The sequence below is a fragment of the Corvus brachyrhynchos genome, unplaced genomic scaffold, assembly GCF_000691975.1.
Source record: "Corvus brachyrhynchos isolate BGI_N302 unplaced genomic scaffold, ASM69197v1 scaffold266, whole genome shotgun sequence".
Lineage (NCBI taxonomy): Eukaryota > Metazoa > Chordata > Aves > Passeriformes > Corvidae > Corvus > Corvus brachyrhynchos.
Window position 1 is genome coordinate 2,932,232 of NW_008238633.1, and position 12,735 is coordinate 2,944,966.

Genomic DNA, 12,735 nt, shown 5'->3' on the forward strand with positions numbered 1-12,735 from the left:
CCCATTCTGCCCAAGGGGCGTGGGGCCTCCCCACAAGCCCTGCCCTGCCCATGGCATCCCTTCTCCAGCAGCAGCCCCTGCAGAGAACAGCTTGGGAGCAGTTTCCAGCCAGCCAGCCCTTGCCCATGGGCAGCCTGGTGAGTCACAGCATCCTTGCTTGCCCTGCTCTTGCTGGCATCATTTGGCACAGCAGCTCCCAGCCACAGCAGGAACATCCTGGCACCATGATGGCCGTGGGCTGTGCCATCAAGACTGTGCCATTGGGGCTGTGCCATCGGGGCTGTGCCATCAGGGACTGTGCCATTGGGGCTGTGCCATCGGGGCTGTTCCATCAGGGACCATGACATCGGGGCTGTGCCATCAGGGCTGTCCCATCGGGGCTGTGCCATCGGGGACCGCAGTGCTCAGCCTGCACGGCCACAGCAGAGCCACCTGCCACCAAAAACTCCTCAGGGCATCACTTTCTTAGCCCGGCACCTTCCCCCAGTGCTCAGCAAACTACAACGCTCCCAGAGCTCTGAGGAGCTTTAGCAAGCTCTGCTCGATTGTTGCCACACACAGCAAATGCTCACTTTGACCATTGGGAAAAGCTGTGTTCAACTATTCCCAGAAAAATCTAAGAGTGCTAGGAAAAGTAAATTTTTACCCAAACTGTCCATTTTAGTGATTTTATTATGAAAATAAATCTCACCTATAGGATTTTTTTTGACCGTTATATAAAACCTACATAAATAAATGGCTCAATATTAAAACCAGGGAAAAAAATTGATTTGATTCACTTCTCTTGTTTTGTTCCATCTTCAAGGTATTAGACAAAAACCAAGTTCTTGGTAATTTTATATCTGATTTGCTTAGAAATGAAATATTTTGGAAAAGCATTATTAACCACCTTCAGCCCCTGAAGTCATTGGACAGGCCAGTTCTGCAAACTGCACGTAATGATTTAATAAACATGCAGAAAGAACTGCATTTAAGCCTTCTTCTGGAAAATGGCTTTTGATTGTGGTTTTAGACTGAACACAGGGTGGACTGAAATTATATTTCAGCATTGTGAACATCATTTGAAACATTTAACAAGAATTCTTCAACCTGATTACCACGTATTTTGTTAAAAAGCTCTTCTTGTCTAATAAGATGATTGATAAAGTGCATTTCCAATCGCACAGTGACATATTTGGGGGGTTCAAATGCTCCCCGTTCAAAGAATTAGTTCTGCAGTAAAACAGCTCTTCCATCTATGAGCAGGAATTTGCTCACAATCCAGACCAGCTGGGCAACTCTTGTAGCACCACAGTTTCTGCATCAATTGTCCCTGGGGAAATCTATAGATTTCTAACCATCTATTGCTTCCTTTTGAACGATACATAAGGGATTTATGAAAAGGATTTTTCAGGCACGCCATCAGTCGGAGAGCTTTAGAGACAAATATTAGGTTCTGCAAAAGCATTTTTACACGACTTGGACACTCACAAGCGCAATCACTCCCTCCTGCCAACTCTCAGATTATTACGTAATATGCCCAAGCTTTTACATTTATTCAGCATACACAACTGTGGTTCAATTTGGCACATTTTTTGGTTTTTAAATATGAATAAGAATGCTTCAAAGAATAAAACTGAGTTGGGAAATATTTATACGAGAAGCTGAGTATGGATTAAAATTGCTTGGCTTCAAAAGTAAAATTAGATGATGTTTAATTTAGTTTATTTATGAAGTTGTATTTGTTCAATTTAAATACGTAATCTCCTCTGAGAGAGTTCAGCTTTGCAAAATGATAATCTGTTCCTATATTTCTATTAGTTGTGATTTATTCTGATTCATTCCTTTGTTCAAAAATGCTAATGAAAGCAGATGATGCCGAAGAAGATCCACAAGCAACAACCAATACATCCATCAGTCTGAAAAACAGGGAGAGACCGCTCCACACAGTCAGGCAAGAAATCCCAGACAAAAGATTTCTAGGGAGACACTGGCTATGGAGAAACCTGAGCACAGGCTGAACTAGCACGACTTTAAATCTCAAAACTTATCTCAAAAAGTCCTGCAAAGACACACAGCAAATTACCTCCCTCCTCTGGGTATACATTGAAGAGAGAGGAATGCTAAAAATCAACCTTGCTGGGCTTTGATGGGGAGGCTCCAGGGAGGAAAAGCACTGCCCGAGGCTCTGGGGACATGGGGATTGCATGGGGGGATGAAGGATGGATTGACAGCAGCTCTGCTACTCTGAGAAGGCACCAGAAACATTGTTCCATCAGACATCCAGGTTTGGAGTGGGTTTATTTGCCTGTCACCAGCTGTTGATGTGTTTACTCCCCGCCTCGGGTGAGAGCCTCACGGTGCTGGGGTGTCTGCACGGTGGGACCAGAGAGCTGGGCCATAAAACCCTTCCTCCATCTCTGACTCCTACAGCTGCACTCAGAAACTCCCACAGAAACACCCCTGGGGCTTGCCAGACCTCAGTTTGCAGACAGAAGAATTTGCCACTGATAACAGAGATCCTCGGAAATACCTTAATTACGAGATTTTTTCCGTCCCTCATGCCGATTAAAAAATCTCCAAACCACTGCTGCTGCTCTACATATTTTTTCCTTACAAGGCTATTTCTTATGGACACACATGGAATATCCCACCTCCTGCCTTTCCCATGGAAGCTGATTGATCTTCGAGTCATGTCATAACAGGTTTGAGGGGATTCCCTATTTCTACACTTGTATTTGCTTTGCTCTCCTCACAAAGAGGTGCAAAGGAGTAGAATCTATTGCCTCTTCCTTCCTGAGCTGAACTAAAAGCAGCTTCATGGAGCCCTTATGGCCATCACCACAGATGTTTGGTGCTCTGTGACTTAACAGGGCATGTGGTTCATTCCCTGGTCTGTTCAATCTTTTGCAGGAATGAATTCCACAGCTCCCAAGAAGAATTTTTTATCTCAAGTAATCACAAGCGTTCCTGTGTTTGTTTTCTTACTGCTGTGGTGGAACTTGGGTGCTGTAAAAAAAGCAGAGTCATGGGAGAGAAAGTCAAATCCATACAGAATTTTGAATTAAGTAAGGCCTGGAGCCTTGAGGCTCTGTGTTCACTACAGAGCAAACACAAAAGTCAGACCAACATGGAAATGTGCTGCTGCTCCTGAGGGTAACTCCTGAATAGAAATATCTGGCAGCTGGGGGGAAAGTTTCTGGAGAACCAGCTGTGAGGTCAAACAAGAATTACTGAGGAAGGGAGTGGATCTGGTGTGTGGGAGGCAGCACAAAATTGGTATTGTTTTCAAGTGAACCACTGCAAGATTAACTTTGAATGGAATTAAACTACACAGTAAACCAAAGAGCAAGAAGGATCTGAGAGCAACTGCTCTCTGATGGCTGCTTTTAGATGCATCCATGTACATGTGTGTATGCACACACACACACACGGATTTGCTTGTCCATGTGCAAGGATTTATCCCTTCCCTCATCCAGCAATGGGCAGAACTCTTCCCAAGCTTCCCAGTGACAGCTGCCCTCCTTCAGGAATCTTCTGCAGTTTGCAGGGTCAGTGTGAGCACTTCCAGCACTGCCATCATACTTTGATTTGCTGCCACTACCACAACCCCGGGTCATGCTCTGCCTAAAGGCAGCGGGGTTAGTTCACTTATGGGATAAATCCAGCACAGAGGCTTTCCAGAGGATCCCAGACCCTAATCCTCTTTGATTCCCAGCACCCACAACAGCACTGAGCTCACTGGGACTGTCTCCTGAGATAAAGGGTCTTCTTTACAAGGAATATGTTTAGATGTTTCTAGTTACTTTAACATTTGCTCTTTCACAGAATTGTAATTCAGGTTTACTTTAAATATTGCAATTATTCTTCTCTCAGGGTTTGGAAATTAAAGCTCCGAAAGTACTGCTGCTTACATTATTGACCCAAAAAAATTTAACAGGTCCTGTATCTGCAGCTTTTATCTGCTCCAGGTAAGATAAAGGAGGGGAACAAGATTTCCTTAGAAGGAAGCTGGACCCGATCAAGAAATTTTATTTTCGTTTTCTCTAACAAGTGGAAAAAACAATCCCCAAAACTACTTTCCTAGCAATATTTTTTTCAAGATACCCTCCTACTCCAAAAGCAGATATGTAAATGAGGCTTGTATGTTAAGACCTTGTGCACTCAATTTTAATTCTTAAAAAGGTTCAAGAAAAAAACACTTCAGATGTCTTCCATTTTCCCTCTCATTCCTTTCCATCCTCAGTTCTGGTACCAGAATCATGTTTTCAGATTAAAACTTCCAAGTGTATTTCTAAACTAGAAAAAGGAGGACAAGGGCAGGGAAGAGGACACTTAATTTATTATCTTTTCACATTAGAGTTACAGGGAACCTTAATGATATACCAAGCTATAAACCCTGTAGCTGGTACTGTATTAATCATCTGTCTACATGAGAACTCAGATAAATATATAATCCTATTTCTGCATTGCAGATTTTATATGTCCCTTCCTCAGACTGCTACTTCTTTTTTTCATTATTTTGTAAACACTGCTGGAGGGGAGGATCCATCCCAAGGTAGGGAATGGCATCCCAGCTGTAGTTGCTTCAATTGAACAGCTACATTAAGATTTATAAGATAACCAAAGCAATAGGCAGCAATTCAAGCTTTGCAGCAGAGAGGCCCCTTTTTTTTTAAGTCTGAGCACAGTTTGTCTCTCTCAACACATTCTCCCTTCTCCAAGGTCAAGTCTGTTGCCAGTCACAGGCAGCAGCTGGCCTACCCAGGCTTCCCCCAGCTTGGGGACAAGCCAGATCCCACCTGCATATCCAAAACACTTCATTTGAGACAGGCTCCAGTGGTCCCTATCCATGTCACCTCTTGTCATGGCACATATTCCTAGAAAAATACATCCTCCCCATTTTTGTATTCCTGTTCCAACCCAAGCATGTAAATAAATCCAACCCCTCCACATTCTGTACCTCTCTCTAACATTTAGGCACCACACAGGACAGACAGAGATATCCAGTACTATTTTGGATGAATGAAAACAAGATATTTTAAATCAAATAAACCAAAGATTCTGCCAACAGTGGTGCAAACACACCAACAGCGTGCCCTGGGGATAACAAATACTCATTATAAAACATCACCTCAAAACCCCTATGCCCTGCAGGGGAGTTCTTGATGCTGCAATGGAAATACCAGGGCAGTCCTTTCACGTCCTGTCAGGTCAGCCCAAGACACACAGGGCAGCCCCCTCAGCCTTCCCCCTCCATGACAGGAGCTCTGCCCTGCCTGATGCAGTGTGGGGATGAGAGAGGCACCAAACGCTCAGTAAGAGCCACGAAAATAACCTGCAGAACTAAGAGCTTGCCCCCAAGAAAGCTGAGAGGTGTCTCTCATGGGAATCAGGCACATCATTCCTCCTGTAATCCTCCTGCTCCAACAGTTTGTTTTCCTGGCATTTTCAGCCATCTTATTCAGCACTGCTGATTTAGCACTACCATTTTATCCTGCAGTTCTCTGCATAACAATCACCACGACAGCATTACAGAGACAACCAGTCCTACCATAATGCAAATGTCCTCCATGGGTACTGCAACAATTTGCATTGCATCTCAGAAGCCGTCTGCAATTCTTCTTGGAATTTCCCAGGTTAGCTCAACTACTCATAAATAGGTATTGCTTCAAGCACTGGGGGAGGGAGGATGACAATCTCGTGTCATTGTGAAAAACACCACAAAATCATCCTTTCATTGTAATTGCATTTCGCTAGTCCCTTAATATCAAACATCATTTGGAGGTATTTTTAGAACAACGTGTGAAATGTTCATTACAATGCAAGCAAAGGGACATGGGAAGCCTGCAGTGCAAATTAAACAGCTGTCCTCAGCCAGGACAGCAGCTTCTTCCCAAACTGACTTACAGAGGACATAGATCAATGCTGCCTCCTGACATCTGGGACTGCACACTTCCCAAGGAGACTGGAACGGTTTATTGGGAACGCTGTTCTCTTCTAATTACCTGTGTGACACAAGGTGTACCTCTGTGAAAGACAAGTCAGATCGGTGGCAGAGCATTTTATTGTGCTTCATCAGCACCAGGGGGGGTGTCAAGGTTAGGGAGATGCTGAGCACGACCATTGCAATGAATTCATCCAGCCCCAAGACAAGCGAGACATAGTGCACGTGCCAAAGAGCCACCACACCTCTGAGAAGTGTCACTCTTCCCTCCAGGCCCACTGAGGCACAGAGAGCTGCTGAACAAAGAGTGTGGATGGCAGGAGCTGTGCTTGGAAAGCTGAGGCAGCCAAGAGAACGGGGATGGAGATCCCCCCATTCAGTCACAGGTGACAAATGGCTTCAGTGCAGAACGCAGCAGATCCCAGAACGTGCGTGAGGCTGTAAAGATGTCCCAGACTGTTCCACTCTCCTGCATGAGCCTGCTCCTTGCTGGTTCCAGCCTCACTGGGCTGGCTGCAGGTTTTGAGAATACCTGGACTGAAAACAGTGGAGCATGGAATTAGTGCAGAGGGATGAGACAGAACTGCCAAAGGGACTGATCATGGCAGGGGTTCTGCCCAGGCTACTGAGATTTGGAAAGCTGAAGCCCCTTGAGCTCCAGAAGGAAGAGGAGGCTGAACAAAGAAGTGGTCTCTGAGAAAACAAGGGTATCTAGGATAAAAAAGGTGGAGATTGGACAGAAAACCAAGGGGAGTTTGGAACACCAAGGGGAGATCCTGGAGTTTTGAGATGAATGGAGACAAAAGCCGGGGGGACGCGTAGGACAGCCTGTGTGTGAGATCAAGCAGTGTAAAAGCCCAAAACTTGTTGGACCTTGAATAAACTCCATTATCCAATCCCAGTGTTGGCTGTCATTCCCTGCCTCACCTGCAACAGCTGGTGGGAATTGTCCTACGAGATTTTAGCTGGGGGATACAGAAGGAGGAATCCCTGAACCCCATTTAAAATGCTGCATCTCATCCTAAACTGAGGTCCAAAATCTACACGGAATTATACTGTGGAGCACAATCCAAACCACAGCACAGGAGACAACTTACCAGACTGAGACAGCTCTTGTCTAAGTAAAAACTCCTCAGATGGAGTATATATACGAGGAGTGTCATTTTCTCCAAGTGCCTAACAATATCCAGAGGTCAGGAGCTGGGAAGGTCAGTGAACTGGACAGGCGATGACTACAGAAATAGCTCTTTGCCCAACATTTCACAGATAAGCATCTTCCCTATCCTGTTTCCTCATTCTGTGCGACAGATTTTTCAGCAAGATCCAAATCAGATTGGACTAAATCTCATTTTATTTTTAATTCATTTCATATGGTTTTATTTTTAACTCACTTTAATTGAAATGCAGCGAATGAAATTATCAATTGAAATTACTTCATCAGCTGTGAGTCTTCATTCTTTAATATATAAAATAAGCTCTTGGTAAATCTGAATCACTGATTTTCCCATTTCATCCTCAAACCCTGAGATGCTGATGCAATGTATTGGGCATTCAATATTGCAAATTCCACACTCTCAACCATAAACGTATTCAGGATATTGACCAAATTTTGGCATTTTTTAATAAAACAGCACTTCAATTCTGGGCTAAATCTTGAAACTGCAGTTCCAGCTCTAATCCTCTCCTTCCAAGGGATTTCTTTTGATGCAATAGCCAAGTGTTTTATTGATGGCCTGGATGAAGGAACCGAGCACTCTGTGAAAGGGCACAGATGAACTGGGGAAATGGGGAGGTGTGGCTGTGTCACCAGATGGACGAGCCGCCTCTCAGAGGGAGCAACGCGCCAAGAGGAATCCCGGGATGGCCGACAAAGGGAACAGCAAACTTCTGCCCCTGAGGCAGGACAGGCTGGGGGCCAGCTGGCTGGGAAGCAGCTCTGCAGAAAAGGCCTTGGGGTTCCTGTTGGACCCAAAGTTGAGCAGCAGCCAGCAGTGTGTCCTCACAGCAAAGGGCTCCTGGGCTGGTCCCGGCAGCGGCACCAGCAGCACGACGGAGGGGAGGGGAGTTTCCCTTCCCACCAGCACTGCTGGGACATCCCGGTGCTCCAACCTGGGCTGGGGTCCCACGACAAGGGAGACCTGGACTTCCTGGAGAGTGTCCTCCAAAGTCATGCAGAGGTGAGGAAAGGACTGGAGCACCTGACGCCAGGTAGGAGGTTCTGAAAACTGGGACTGCTCAGCCGGGAGAGCAGAAGGCTTGGGGGATCTTATCAATAAACACCTGATGGGAGGAAGTGAGGAAGATGGAGCCAGACTCTTCTCAATGGTATCCAGTGAAAGGAGAAGAGGCAAGGAGAGCAAAGGTAGAAAATTCCATTTAAAGGTCAAAAACCATGAGGGCGGTCAAACACTGGCACAAGTGCCCCAGAGAGGTTGTGAAGTCTCCGTCCTTGGGGATACTCAAAACCTGACTGGACATTGCCCTGCTCTAGGTGACTCCACCTGGGCCGGGAGGGGTTGGGCTGGACCATCTCCAGATGTCCCTGCCAGCCCCAACTATTCTGTGCCTCTGAAACCAGCTGCTTTCTCCACCCATTTCACCTTCACCGTGCATGCAAAGGAGACAAAAGGTAAAAAATGCACAAACTCTTCCATAGAAATCCCAGTTTTACTGCTGGTCCTCTTCTAGCTTTTCCCATTAAAAGCCTCTAGGATTCTCTGAGAGCCTGCTGCACAATCCTCAGATGCTTTAACTGTGCCATGAATATTTTAAAAACAGGGAAAAACATATTACCAGCAGGATGAACTTGTTCATACATGCTGTGGTAGAAGGGAAGTATTTTGTAACTTGGTTACCATTTCCCAACTCTGCCAACTCTGGTACCTAAGCAGGAATTCCACATCCCTTCCGAGGCTCCATGTTTCACTCATCTGCAGTGTTCAGAGGGAACACGTCCTGCCTTTTACAGAGCTGACAGCCTCTTAAATTTATTAAAATATGCTTCATTCCCAACCCTTCCTTTATCCATTGGTTCTTTTTCTTCAACTGCAAATCTCCAGTTTTAATGCAAAAAGCAAGATTATATATCAAAAAAATTACAGTAAAACCATGCTTTTGGACCTAAACATGAGTCAAAATCAGCAAAACTTGAAACAAAAACCCTACAGCTCTTAAAATTGTATCCTATGCTTACATCTCCTACAAAAGGGCACCAAACTTTGAAAAAAAAGATTACAATAAAATGCTATTGACCCTCTTCACTGTTTTATGGATGAAATTAAAGCCTATATATTTCTAGAACCTCCATAACGCCCTTTATTTATCCCTATTGGCATATAAAAAACCATCCAGCATGCAGAGCATAACCTACCTAGAGAGAAAGACTGTTCTCTTACGCAACTGCTCCACTAAGGATATATTACCTTGGAGCACGGCACGGGAGCTAGGGAAGGATGGATCCTGTGGGGCATCCCTGCTGGGCACGCTCCAGGGCAGCGGGGAGCAACCGGAGCGCCCGGACTGCAGGTGCTGCAGAGGCTCCGGAGCTATCCCGGCACGGGGAGCTCTCTCTGGTGCTCCACTGGCACCGGCAGGGAGGCTCCATTCAGTGCGGAGTCATCGCTCCCTGCCTGCCTCGGCACGGGAAGGATCCCAGTGCAAGCAGCAGAGGGGCTTGGCTGAGTTTGAGCGTCATATTTTAATATATGAATTAAACAAAAACACCTCTCTAATCCTTGCCCTTCTTTTTTTTTAACCCCTTTTTCAACTGGTGTGTTAAAATTAATCAGAAATGTGTGATTTTAATCATGGGGGGGGGGGGGGGGTTTGATCAGATAATGTATAATCTGAATGTAATTAATCAGCCAAAAAGGCAGAGCAATACCTGCTAAATTCCAGGGAACTGTAACATCCTTCTTTGTGTCCCCTTGAAAACAGAATGAAAAACCTAGTGATAGGCAGCTTATTCTCTACAAGGTTTCACAGTCAGGTTAATCAAATAAACCACTTTCTTCCCTTCAGAACATGATTTTAGGTGCAAGCTGTAAAAGTATTTCCATTTCTTAAAGGAGGTGGGTTCCATTTGGAGAACCCCCACTGCTGGAGTCCTACTGCAGTGCAATGGGCTCTCAGTGAAGTGGGAGAGGGAGTTACAAGGTCACGACTTCCACATTTATTCCAAAATGTAACAAGGAATTACTACGTACACAACTGGCATTTGACAATGTGAACTGCGGGACAAAAATGAAAAAGAAAAAAAAAAGCAAAACCACTTTTAACATTTTCGTATATCAGCAGGATATGTGCTCGCAGTTGCAGTATTCAGACAGGAAGATATATAAATATATATTTAGTAGGATTCAAAAAAATGTTGCATCCCTAATCCAACAGCACTGGCAAAGATATGCTGTATATTTTAAAAGCTGGGGGAAGACGAAAGGGGGAAAGAAAATCTTCCAAAGCTGTTTCCTGGATACATGGTATGAAATTTAAAAGGAAAAAAGCACTCACAAAAGTGACTTCATGGCAGCTCTAAGAAGAACAGTATGATACCTAGTTCATCATTAGCATGTCTTCTGCAACCTGGAATCCTACTGGGAAGAGTGAAACTCTTCCAAGCTGTTTCAATTTACATGCATGCAACCTTTTTATACATGCAGGAAGCATGAGGAATATCATGCAGTTTTGATTTGCAGCAGAGAAGAAAATTGACCTTTTCAGTGAAAATGAATGTATATTTAGCATTGATGAGGGCCAAAATCAATTCTCCACAGAAATGAAGACAGATGCACAAAAAGGATGAAAAAGGGGGCACACAGAGGAAAAAAAAACAGAAGGAAAAACCTTCATGCTGCATTGCTCTACACAACTTATCTACAAGCCTTATTTTATTGCCTTATTCACAAACTTCCTCATTTTACCAGCACTACAGGGAAAATATGAACCACTTCTTCACAGGTAGCAATGTGGATTAAATTAAAATGAGAGCACCACGAACAAAGTAAAAGCTGTCTGTGATCAGATACTGCTGGATATCTGAGTCAAACAGTTCTTCCAGAGCAAGGTACAAGAGCCAGTCATGCATATGGATGACCTCTCACAAATTAAATGCTAATCAGGAATGCATCTCAGTGGTAAAAAAAAAAAAAAAAAAAAAAAAAAAACATGGACTATGAAGTCGATCTGTAATCCCTTTTCTAAGCAAAGACTAACAAAAAACCCTCATTATCAATTTCATCCCACAAATATCTAATATCGACCTCAAATCCCAGCAATAAAAGCGCAATTTTGCCATATTAAGCGTGCCAGCTCCCCTCCAGACACCCCAACTTGTGTAATATCCCTGCAATCCTTTCCCAGCCCCATAAAAGAAAGCAATCAGGAGGTCAAAAGAGCAGAAGCCCTAAGGAGCACGCAGCTCTTGGGGTGCAAAATGAACCGGTTTCCCCTGAAAGCAGAGCCATTCCCTTTTAGCCACTTCAGTACTCACCTTGCAGAAGGAATGGGGAGCACCGGGCTAAGCATCTGCTCCTGGCTGCCTCTGTGCTCCAGGACTGCCCACAGCCATGGTCTCGGCAGCCCTGGGAACGCCGTGCGATGCTCAGGGAAGTGCCCCGGCTCGGATAGGACAACTTAAAGTCAGGAAATGGGAGGCTGGGGCAGAGCTCGGGGCTGCCCGGAGCGCGGGGCACAGGAGCTGCCAGCGCCGCAGGCAGGGATCAAACGCACAGAATCTCCCTTTACATAATCGGAAATGACTCCTGTAATCTTATGTTTTCTCTTAAAGCGTTGGATGCCTCATGAACAGCCAAAAGCTTTTCCATGCAGCATTCGGTGGATTGGGAGCTGATTCTTCTTTTGATAGAATTTTAAAAAAAATAAATAATTAAGTGAAAATGAAAGTCTATCTGTCAGAATTCTTAATTATTGTACCATACACCTCAGGAAAGCCTTTCCCCACCTTGCCACAGGAAACATCATGCATGCTTAAAAGGAATTACAGAAAATTCCTGGTTTCTTCCACATTATTTTCTAATCCGTCTCCATACAAAGGCAATGTTTGGGGTTTTTAACCTGTGTGCCCTTTACTTTCAAACAAACGCACTGAAAAACTATAAACAGCTCTATAAAGGAATCCAGCTGAGGATTACAGATTTTCCTAACAAGAGATAGCTTTGCCTATCATAAGAGAACATTAAAGTTAGAAAAATACAACAGTCAAAGTGTGCTGCTCACATTTTAGTGAAATGTGAGCTTCTGAAAGAAAAAAAAAGGCACATCCGATTCTTACCAGCAATGATAAAAGCAAAATCCCATCCACGTGTTTTCCTCATCACTAAAGAACTGATTTAATCAAAATCAAGCCCATACGTTTCAAAAACAACAAGATCATGCTGAATTCTCAACCTACCGAAGCCCAGCGAACGCTTTCTGATGCAAGAGAGCCTTTTAGCTAAGCAGTTTCTCTTTGACCTTACAGAATAATCTACACGAGTCGCAGCATTACCTTTGCAGAGATTCCCAGGGCAGGAACCAAAACCTAATGCATCACTCAGCCCCAGTCCCCACACCATCTTCCCATCAGCTCGCGCCTTCCCCGGCAGCAAAATGCCAAATAAACGAGCTCAGAACGGAAAGAGGAAAGATTTTTTTTTTTTCTCTTTTATTATTATTATCATCATCATCATCACCACCACCACCACCATCATTATTGCTCTCATGCTGTGGATGTCGCTACTTACTTGGCTAAGACATCCTCCCCAGCGCAGCCTGCTCCCGGCTAGCGGGCGGAGGGCTCAGGGCTCGGCATG

General features: G+C 44.6%; 1 protein-coding gene across 12 annotated transcripts in view; it reads right to left on the bottom strand.

The window, feature by feature from the left end:
• The window catches only part of ATP2B2 (ATPase plasma membrane Ca2+ transporting 2), a 284,984-nt gene that overhangs the window by 206,123 nt on the left and 66,126 nt on the right, over nt 1–12,735 (bottom strand). Inside the window, exon 1 of one of the 12 annotated variants that reach the window (XM_017737310.1) lies at nt 12,667–12,735. The exons of 8 other annotated variants lie outside the window; for them this stretch is intronic. The gene's annotated coding sequence lies outside the window, so the exon portion shown is untranslated. Of the gene's footprint in view, nt 1–11,414; nt 11,685–12,335; nt 12,358–12,431; nt 12,525–12,666 lie in introns of those variants that run through there. 3 more of the 12 variants (XM_017737311.1, XM_017737315.1, XM_017737309.1) reach the window with 3 other exon arrangements.